This window comes from Triticum dicoccoides, chromosome 6A (assembly GCF_002162155.2).
Source record: "Triticum dicoccoides isolate Atlit2015 ecotype Zavitan chromosome 6A, WEW_v2.0, whole genome shotgun sequence".
Taxonomy (NCBI): domain Eukaryota; kingdom Viridiplantae; phylum Streptophyta; class Magnoliopsida; order Poales; family Poaceae; genus Triticum; species Triticum dicoccoides.
In genome coordinates this window covers 94,327,552-94,337,767 of record NC_041390.1, presented here as the reverse complement: position 1 = coordinate 94,337,767, position 10,216 = coordinate 94,327,552, and positions in this window count along the sequence as shown.

Genomic DNA, 10,216 nt, shown 5'->3' with positions numbered 1-10,216 from the left:
ACAAAGTCGGTCCGTTCCATCTTTCTTCTTCACAAAAAGAACACCACAACCCCACGGAGAAGAACTAGGCCGGATGAGACCCATTCTCTCTTGAATATCGAGTTGCTTCTTCAGCTCCTTCAACTCTTCAGGTCCGAGCTTGTAAGGATGCTTGCACACAGGTTCTGTTCCAGGCTCAAGATCAATGAGGAATTCAACTGGCCGGTGCGGAGGCATTCCTGGAAGCTCTTCTGGAAAGACGTCTTGATATTCGCAAACAACTGGAATTTGCGAGATAGCGTCCAGTTCACCCTTCTCATTGAGAGAAAATAGACGGATGGTATCATCCCGAGCAGCAAAGACAATTACATCCTCAGACGAATGAGTCAATTGAATCTGCCTGGCTGCACAATCAAGATGCGCCTTATGCTTAGAAAGCCAATCCATCCCGAGAATAAGATCAATATCCGAGTTACCAAGAACCATAGGAGAAGAATGGAACTTGTAATCACCCAACGTGATAGTAACATCCGGAGCCATCATTTTGGTGTTCATGAACAAACCCGGAGAAGAAACCGCTATCGGCTTAGGCAAATCAATAGTATGCACATCATGTCTTGATGCAAAAGGCTTCGATAAAAATGATAAAGATGCACCAGTGTCAAAAAGAACTCTTGCAGGAATGTTATTAACAGGAAGGTTACCCATAATCACATCTGGCGAGTCCTCTGCCTGAGCTGCATTCAGCAAGTTAACCTTGGCGGACTTGGTGTTATGCTTGACCATAGTTGTACTTGCCAATCTCACAGGAGGAGGAGGAGGAAGACGCCTCTGGTTGAGACACTTGTTGGCATAGTGACCCTTCTGTTGGCACTTGTTGCACGTGACCTCTGAAAGCGGACGGTGGTACGGAGCACTCGATCTTGGAGCTTGAGACGAAGTCTTGTTCTGAAAGCCAGGGTTGGGTGGGTGGGAAGATCCACTGCCACCTTTGCTCTTCTGCTGATACGACTGACGAAACGGAGGAGGAGGAAGCCAATACTTCTGCTGCTTGGCCACTTGAGTAGAGGAAGAAGGAGTAACATCTCTGACTCGCTTCTTGGAAGCATCACACCTCAGTTGAGCAGCCTCTTGTTTCAATGCCATGTTGTAGAACTCATCGTACCTCAAGGGCTCAAAGAGAACAAGAGCTAGCTGAATTTCTTCTCTGAGACCACCCCTGAATTGGTATATCATGCTCTTCTCATCAGGGGCGTCCTGCTTGGCAAAGCGGGCGAGCTTCTGAAACAACTTGTTGTAATCATAGACAGACATAGAGCCTTGCTTCAGGTTGCGGAATTCCTCACGCTTGCTTTCAACCACACTCTGAGGGATATGGTGAGCTCTGAAATCTTGACGGAATTCATCCCAGGTAATAACACGTCCACCTCTGGAATCCTTGTACTGCTGGAACCATTCTGCAGCTTGATCTTTGAGTTGGAAGGAAGCGAACTTGACAAAGTCCTCAGGCCTGACGTTACTGCACTCGAAATGCTTGCACAGATCCACGAGCCAATCGTCAGCATCGGTTGCCTCAACACAATTGCTGAAATTCTTTGGCCCGTTAGCAAGGAACTGGTTGAGTGTAGCAAAGTGATTCTGATTGTTGCCTTGGTTCCCTTGGTTGCCTTGATTGCGCTCTTGGAGAATTTGCATGATCAACTGTGTGTTTGCATTGGTTGCGACCATCACAGCTTGCCATGCCTCCGGAGGAGGTGGAGGTGGTGGCAGATCCTGATTCTGATTCTGATTGGTGCTCTTAGCGGGAGCCATCCTGAAGAGGTTGACCACCGTTAGCACATAGCCAGATAAAATGAAGCTGAATCCAACGGAATGAAAATTGCAACATATAGTCTTCACATCCGAACAAAATGAACGAATGCATTCCTCTTGAAATGGTCACATATCCATAAATTGAGAAGCCACTTAGAATTTAGGTAGAGAAATAAATCAACAAGGTACGGATCAAGAACGAATAATCAGTAAGAAATCCCAATCTCAAACCAATATCCGTGGAAGAAGAAACTAGAGCTACAAGAATTCCCACCTATGAAACTCCCGAACCTTTCCGGTTATGCAATCAGGTGTTGGGGATACAGGGGAAGCATAATATCCCACCCAAACTAGCAAATCCTACATCCAGCTATATCCATCCTTCAACACATAACCGAGAAAAACTTTGGAAACCATCTACCTCAACCTTCGAAAAGCATCTGTTATACAAGTTATGGCGATACTCCCGAACTCCCGCCCAGTACTGGGTCGCGTCGAGGTTATCTCACCAACGAACTGCATAAAAGAGATTTTGTCGGCGTACTAAACTCAGGTATTCCAGAACTGCAATGATAAAATTATGACGACAACACCTCAGAGCTCAACTCCCCGGGACACTTCCACAAAACCCTGACAGGAGGCACCAAGACAATGTTCTCATCATAAAACCATCGGAACGCTTCCAAGAGACCCACGTGATCCTAATTTTTTTTAGTGAAATTTGAGAAGAGAAGAGTCAAAACTCTACGTCAGGATGCCTTACCAGAGCGATGAGGAGACTGGGAAGTAAAACGAATTCCTAAACTCTCCGATATATAATTGCTAAATGACTCAAAACATTTTTCTAGACACAATTCGGCCGCTAAAAACGATCAAGCAATGGGGCTCCTAAGGTAGGGGAAGGCTCTGATACCAACTTGTAACACCCTCGATGCGACTATAGCTCCCACGTATCGAGGCATAATCGCATTGAAGGCATATGTCGCAAGTTAGGCAATCATCACAACATCCCATGTAATATAGATAATAAAAAGGGGAGATGACATAGTTGGCTTACACTCGCCACGTCAATCAAGTACATAAATAACATTACATCATCCAAACACTCATGGCCCGACTACGGCGCCAAAATAAAAGATAACCGAACATGCGACACGGTCCCGATCACCCCCAACTGGGCACCACTACTGATCATCAGGGAAATACACGTAGTATCGTTGAGAGTCCTCGTCGAACTCCCACTTGATCACGAGCGCGTCACCTGGAGTGGAATCATCAGGCCCTGCATCTGGTGTAATAGTAATCTGTGAGCCACAGGGACTCAGCAATATCGCACCCTCGCGATTAAGACTATTTAAGCTTATAGGTAAGGCAAGGTAAATATAAGTGGAGCTGCAGCAAGCGACTAGCATATGTGGTGGCTATCCTGTTCGCAAAAGAGGGTGAGAAGAGAAGGAAAAGCGCGAGCGAGAAACTAGAGGACAACCTGCGCAAACATTACTCCAACACCGTGTCCACTTCCCGGACTCCGCCGAGAAGAGGCCATCATGGTAACTCACACTGTTGATTCATTTTAATTAAGTTAAGGTTCAACTTATCTACAACCGGACATTAAAAAATTCCCATCTGCCCATAACCGCGGGCACGGCTTTCGAAAGTTCAAATCCCTGCAGGGGAGTTCCAACTTAGCCCATGACAAGCTCTCACGGTCAATGAAGGAATAGACCTCCTCCCGAGACGTTCCGATCAGACTCGGTACCTCGGTTCTTCAAGACAGTTCGACAGGTTAAAACAAGTCCAGCAACACCACCCAGATGTGCCGACAAATCCCGATAGGAGCTGCACATATCTCGTTCTTAGGGCACACCGGATGAGCAAGACATCGGGTAGGCCAGCCCAGAGTTTCCCCTGGTAGCCCCGGACATCGCTTGGTTGGACCAACACTCAGAGGAGCACTGGCCCGGGGGTGCTAAAATAAGATGACCCTCGGGCTCCAGAAACCCAAGGGAAAAAGAGGCTAGGTGGCAAATGGTAAAACCAAGGTTGGGCATTGCTGGAAAAGCTTTAATCAAGGCGAACTATCAAGGGGTTCCCATTATAACCCAACCGCGTAAGGAACGCAAAATCCGGGAACATAACACCGATATGACGGAAACTAGGGTGGCAAGAGTGGAACAAAACACTAGGCGAGAGGCCGAGCCTTCCACCCTTTACCAAGTATATAGATGCATTAAGATAACATGGCAATATAATGATATCCCAACAAGTAAATAAATGTTCCAACAAGCAACGGTCTCCAATCTTCACCTGCAACTAGCAACGCTATAAGAGGGGTTGAGCAAAGCGGTAACATAGCCAATCAGCGGTTTGCTAGGACATGGTGGGTTAGAGGTTTGACATGGCAATTTGGGAGGCTCGAAAGCAAGTGGTAGGCATCATAGCATTGGCATAGCAAAAGAGCGAGCATCTAGCAAAGCAAAGATAGTAGTGATTTCGAGGGTATGATCATCTTGCCTGCTAAGTTGTCAGAGTTGACTGGATCCTCGAAAGCAAACTCAACGGGCTCCTCATTAGCGAACTTGTCTCCCGGCTCTACCCAAACAATACAAACAAGCAAACGGAACACAATCAACCACGTGCAAAGCTCAAACAATAAGATGCAAGGATGGTATGCTATGTGGGATGCGATGCGGGATGCATATGCAAGATTTGACAGGGAAAGCATGAACCTGGCCTCAACTTGGGAATCCAAGTGTGCCACTAGAAAGATGAGATGAAATCGCTTGAAAACAATATAAAGAACGCCGCAATCGGAGTTACGGTTTGGAAATGGCAAGCAAATCAAATATGACCACGGTCTGCGATTTACAGCAAGTAGCCATCTAAATGCAACGAGATGAACATGCTACAGCACCCAAACATGGCATCAAAATACATGGAGGGGATGCATTCAAGATGCTTAACAAAAGTCTAGCACTGAGCTACGGCCAGTTCATCAATTAACAGGTTCAAACAAGCATGGCAAAAATGCATATGGTAAAGAGATCTCACACTTAGTGAAATTAACACTTGTCTGGAATTTCAGATCAGATATCTAGTAGGCATGTTTACGAGCTCGATGCACTCACTACGGAGCAAGTCATGACAATCTAAGCATACATCCATCAATAATACACAAAATGCAAGCTATACATGGTAAGAACAATAGCATAGCATGCACGGATCAAATACAACATCATCGGCAAAATCGCTAACAAGTAGACAATCTGCCCAGATTCACGAAGTAGCAAAAGTAGAGCCTGATTGACTCAAGCTAGGGTGCTCCATAATTGCAAACAAATACATGGATGGATATAGCACTACAAGATTAACAAAACATCCTTACTGATCATCCTCAAAAGGGGCATGGATCACTAGGAAACCACATGAACATATGGCCATATGAGATAAACAGATCAAGGACTTAGTGAAAATGCTAAGTCCCTGAAATCAGCATTACCAAGTGCCTCACTTTGCAAGCTTGTGCTAGTCACCACACACATCACAAAAATACATGGGTTGCACCTCTAGAAAGATAGCAAACCCTTAACAAAACATATGTAGAGCTTATGGGCATATCATGCACACAATAATCATGGCAAAAATGACAAATATCTAAATGAGGTAACAGATCTGACAATTAACTCAAGTAGCACTCTTCTAACAGCATTTCGGGTATCAATATGAACTCAAATGAAAATGATGCAATGGAATTAAATGATGTGCTCTCTGAGACGAACATTTTGATATGGTATATGTGCGAAACGGAGCTACGGATGCAAAGTATAGCACGATGAACAGGAGCATATGAACTAGGGTTTCGGGCAAAAAGTCGACCCTCAAGATTTTAGATCTCAGATCTGGCACACTCTACGAGGTTCGTTGGCCGGAGCTTCGAGGTCGCCGGAGGGTCGCCGGACTTGGAGAGGAGACCGGAGCCGGGGCCGGCGAGCTCCGGGCGGCGCGTTGCCGGTGGGGCCGGGTCGGCGGCGGCCGGCGTGGTGGCACGCGGCGCCGGGTGCGGCGACGAGGCAGAGCGGCGGCGGGCTCCGGCGCACTGGGCGGCGGTCGGGGATGGCGGCGGTGACCGGCGAAGGAGAGGCGGGCGGCGCGGTGAGGGCGGCGTCCCGCGGGCAGGTGGCGGCAGACCCGGGCCCGGGAGAGCCCCTCGCGGGCCGAGCGGGCCGGCGGCGGGAGGAGGCGGTGATGTGGGCGCGGCTGCCCACGTGGCGGCTCGTGGTTGGCGGGGCGATTTCGTTCGGCCGGACCGGACGTGTCCGGTCGCGCGGAGGTGCTGGAACTAGGGTTTCGAACGGGGGAGATCCGGGTTTTCGAGGAGGGGCCTTTAAATAGAGGTGGAGGAAGCTAGGGGAGTCCAAATGAGGTGCGGTTTTCAGCCACGCGATCGTGATCGAACGCTCTAGATGATGGAGAGGGTTTAGGTGGGTTTTGGGCCAACTTGGAGGGGTGTTGGGCTGCAACACACACACGAGGCCTTTTCGGTCCCTCGGTTAACCGTTGGAGTATCAAACGAACTCCAAATGGTACGAAACTTGACAGGCGGTCTACCGGTAGTAAACCAAGGCCGCTTGGCAAGTCTCGGTCCAATCTGGAAATGTTCAATCCCCACACACGAAAGAAAAGTAGAATTGACCACCGGAGGAGAACGAAGCGCCGGAATGCAAAACGGACAACGGGGAAAATGCTCGAATGCATGAGATGAACACGTATGCAAATGCAATGCACATGATGACCTGATAAGAGATGCATGACAACGATAACAACACACGGAGACAAAAACCCGAACCCGAGAAAATAAAATAACTTAAGGCCGGAACTGGCAAGAGTTGGAGTACATATTGGGAAAGTCATATCCGGGGTGTTACATATTAATATGCATATAGGATCTGAACATATGATCTTCCACCAAATAAACCAACAAGCATCAACTACAAGGAGTAATCAACACTACTAGAAACCCACAGGTACCAATCCCAGACTTGGAGACAAGAATTGGATACAAGAGATGAACTAGGGTTTGAGAGGAGATGGTGCTAGTGAAGATGTTGATGGAGATTGACACCCTCCCGATGAGAGGATCGTTGGTGATGATGATGGTGATGATTTCCCCCTCCCGGAGGGAAGTTTCCCCAGCAGAACAGCTCCGCCAGAGCCCTAGATTGGTTCCGCCAAGGTTCCGCCTCGTGGCGGCGGAGTCTCGTCCCGAAAGCTTGCTTATGATTTTTTTCCTGAACGAAGAACTCCATATAGTAGAAGATGGGCATCGGAGGGCCACTAGAGGGCCCACGAGGCAGTGGGCGCGCCCCCCACCCTCGTGGCTAGTGTATGGCCCCCCTCTAGAACTTCTTGCGCTCAGTATTTTTTATATTATCTGAAAATGATTTCCATGAAGTTTTAGAACTTTTGGAGCTGTGCAGAATAGGTCTCTAATATTTGCTCCTTTTCCAGCCCAGAATCCCAGCTGGCAGCATTCTCCCTCTTTATGTCAATCTTGTAAAATAAGAGAGAATAGGCATAAGTATAGTGACACAATGTGTAATAATAGCCCATAATGCAATAAATATCAATATAAAAGCATGATGCAAAATGGACATATTGATAACCCATAAGTATAGGGGATCTATCGTAGTCCTTTCGATATGTAAGAGTGTCGAACCCAACAAGGAGCAGAAGGAAATGATAAGCGGTTTCCAGCAAGGTATTCTCTGCAAGTACTAAAATAAGTGGTAACAGATAGTTTTGTGATAAGATAATTTGTAACGAGAAACAAGTAACAAAAGTAAATAAAGTGCAGCAAGGTGGACCAATCCTTTTTGTAGGAAAGGACAAGCCTGGACAAACTCTTATATGATGTAAAGCGCTCCCGAGGACACATGGGAATATCGTCAAGCTAGGTTTCATCACGTTCATATGATTCACGTTCGGTACTTTGATAATTTGGTATGTGGGTGGACTGGTGCTTGGGTGCTGCCCTTACTTGGACAAGCATCCCACTTATGATTAACCTCTATTGCAAGCATCCGCAAATACAACAAAAGTATTAAGGTAAACCTAACCATAGCATGAAACATATGGATCCAAATCAGCCCCTTAGGAAGCAACGCATAAACTAGGGTTTAAGCTTCTGTCACTCTAGCAACCCATCATCTACTTATTACTCCCCAATGCCTTCCTCTAGGCCCAAATAATGGTGAAGTGTCATGTAGTCGATGTTCACATAACACCACTAGAGGAGAGACAACATGCATCTCATCAAAATATCGAACGAATACCAAATTCACATGACTACTATTAGCAAGACTTCTCCCATGTCCTCAGGAACAAAAGTAACTACTCACAAAGCATAAACATGTTCATAATCAGAGGGGTATTAATATGCATATATGATCTGAACATATGATCTTCCACCAATTAAACCAACTAGCATCAACTACAAGGAGTAATTAACACTACTAGCAACCTACTAGCACCAATCCCGGACTTGGAGACAAGAGATGAACTAGGGTTTTGAGATGAGATGGTGCTGATGAAGATGTTGATGGAGATTGCCCTCTCTCGATGAGAGGAGTGTTGGTGATGACGATGGAAATGAATTCCCCCTCCGGGAGGGAGGTTTCCCCGGCTGAACAGCTCTGCCAGAGCCCTAGATTTGTTCCGCCAAGGTTCCGCCTCGTGGCGGCGGAGTTTCGTCCGAGAAGATGGCTTATGATTTTATTCCCATCGAAGGACTCCATATAGCAGAAGATGGCCACCGGAGGGCACCAGGGGGCCCACGAGGTAGGGGGCACACCCAGGGGGTAGGGCGCGCCCCCACCCTCATGGGCAAGGTGTGGCCCCCCTGGTGAAGTTCTTGCTCTCAATATTTTTTATATATTCTGAAAACATCTTCCGTGAAGTTTCAGGACTTTTGGAGCTGTGCAAAATAGTTCTCTAATATTTGCTCCTTTTCTAGCCTAGAATCCCAACTACCGGCATTCTCCCTCTTTATGTAAACCTTGTAAAATAAGAGAGAATAGGCATAAGTATTGTGACATAATGTGTAATAACAGCCCATAATGCAATAAATATTGATATAAAAGCATGATGCAAAATGGACGTATCAACTCCCCCAAGCTTAGACCTCGCTTCTCCTCAAGCGAAAAGCCGAAATCGAAAAATATGTCCACATGTTTAGAGATAGAGGTGTCGATAAAAATAAAATACGGACATGAGGGCATCATGATCGTTCTTAGAACAACAACTTATATAATTCTTGTCATATGATCTCTAATGCTAGGGTAATAATTCAATCACAATATCAAGTATGAATCGTAAACATCATTGAAAACTAACAAACTACAATCTCACACTAGTAGAAAAAGGGGTTTTGTCCCGGTTGGTAAGGCCCTTTAGTCCCGGTTTTCGAACCGGGACTAAAGGGTCGGTACTAATGCCTCTTCCCTTTAGTCCCGGTTCTGATACGAACCGGGACTAAAGGGCGCGGCCACGTGGAGCTCCACCTTTTAGTCCCGGTTGGTACACCAACCGGGACTAAAGGAAATTTTATGATTTTTTTTGAATTTTTTTTATTTTTTTTATTTTCAAATTTCTGAATTATTTTAACCTCTAGTGTGTAATCACCACCCCTCATCACTGCTCAATTTATCCTCTAATCACCCCTCATCATTCCAAATCATCTAACTTCCCGAACGGTCACCCATCCTCCCACTCCCCCAGCCTGAGCACGCTTAACTTCCGGGTTCTATTGTCTCTCGTTTCCAAGTCTGCACTTGTTGTTTTCCTGACAATAGTAAGATGTCAATCCTATTAACCTTCATGAATTTTGCTTGAGCATGAAGTGACACATTTCACTGTTTGAGTTTGAAACTATTGTTTTAAAAAACAATAATTATTTAGTAACACTAATATTTCTTGAATAATTAGTTTGACCATTGTTTGACCACCGTTTGACCAGATTTGACCAAAAATCAAAATAACTGAAATAATTATTTAGTAACACTAATATTCTAGAATAATTAGTTTGACCACTGTTTGACCAGATTTGACTAGTAATTTTTTTCGATTTTTTCCACTCTAGATCTTAAAAGCCCCGTAAATTTTTTTCTGTTAGGTTTTTGAGGATTTTGAAAATGTTTAACGGGGTTCCCCCGGTTAAATTCGGATGTAACTTTTCGGGTAGATGATTTTTCATATAAAAACTTTTTAATCCGAGTTCATATGCAAAAGTTATGCCCATTTTAGAAATTCCAGAGAGATTTTGCAAATAAAGTCGAAATTCATATTTGTAAATTTTCCCAACAAGTAGACCACATATCACATGGGAAACTTATTTTTTTTTGACATTTCCATCATTTTCTTTTGTTTT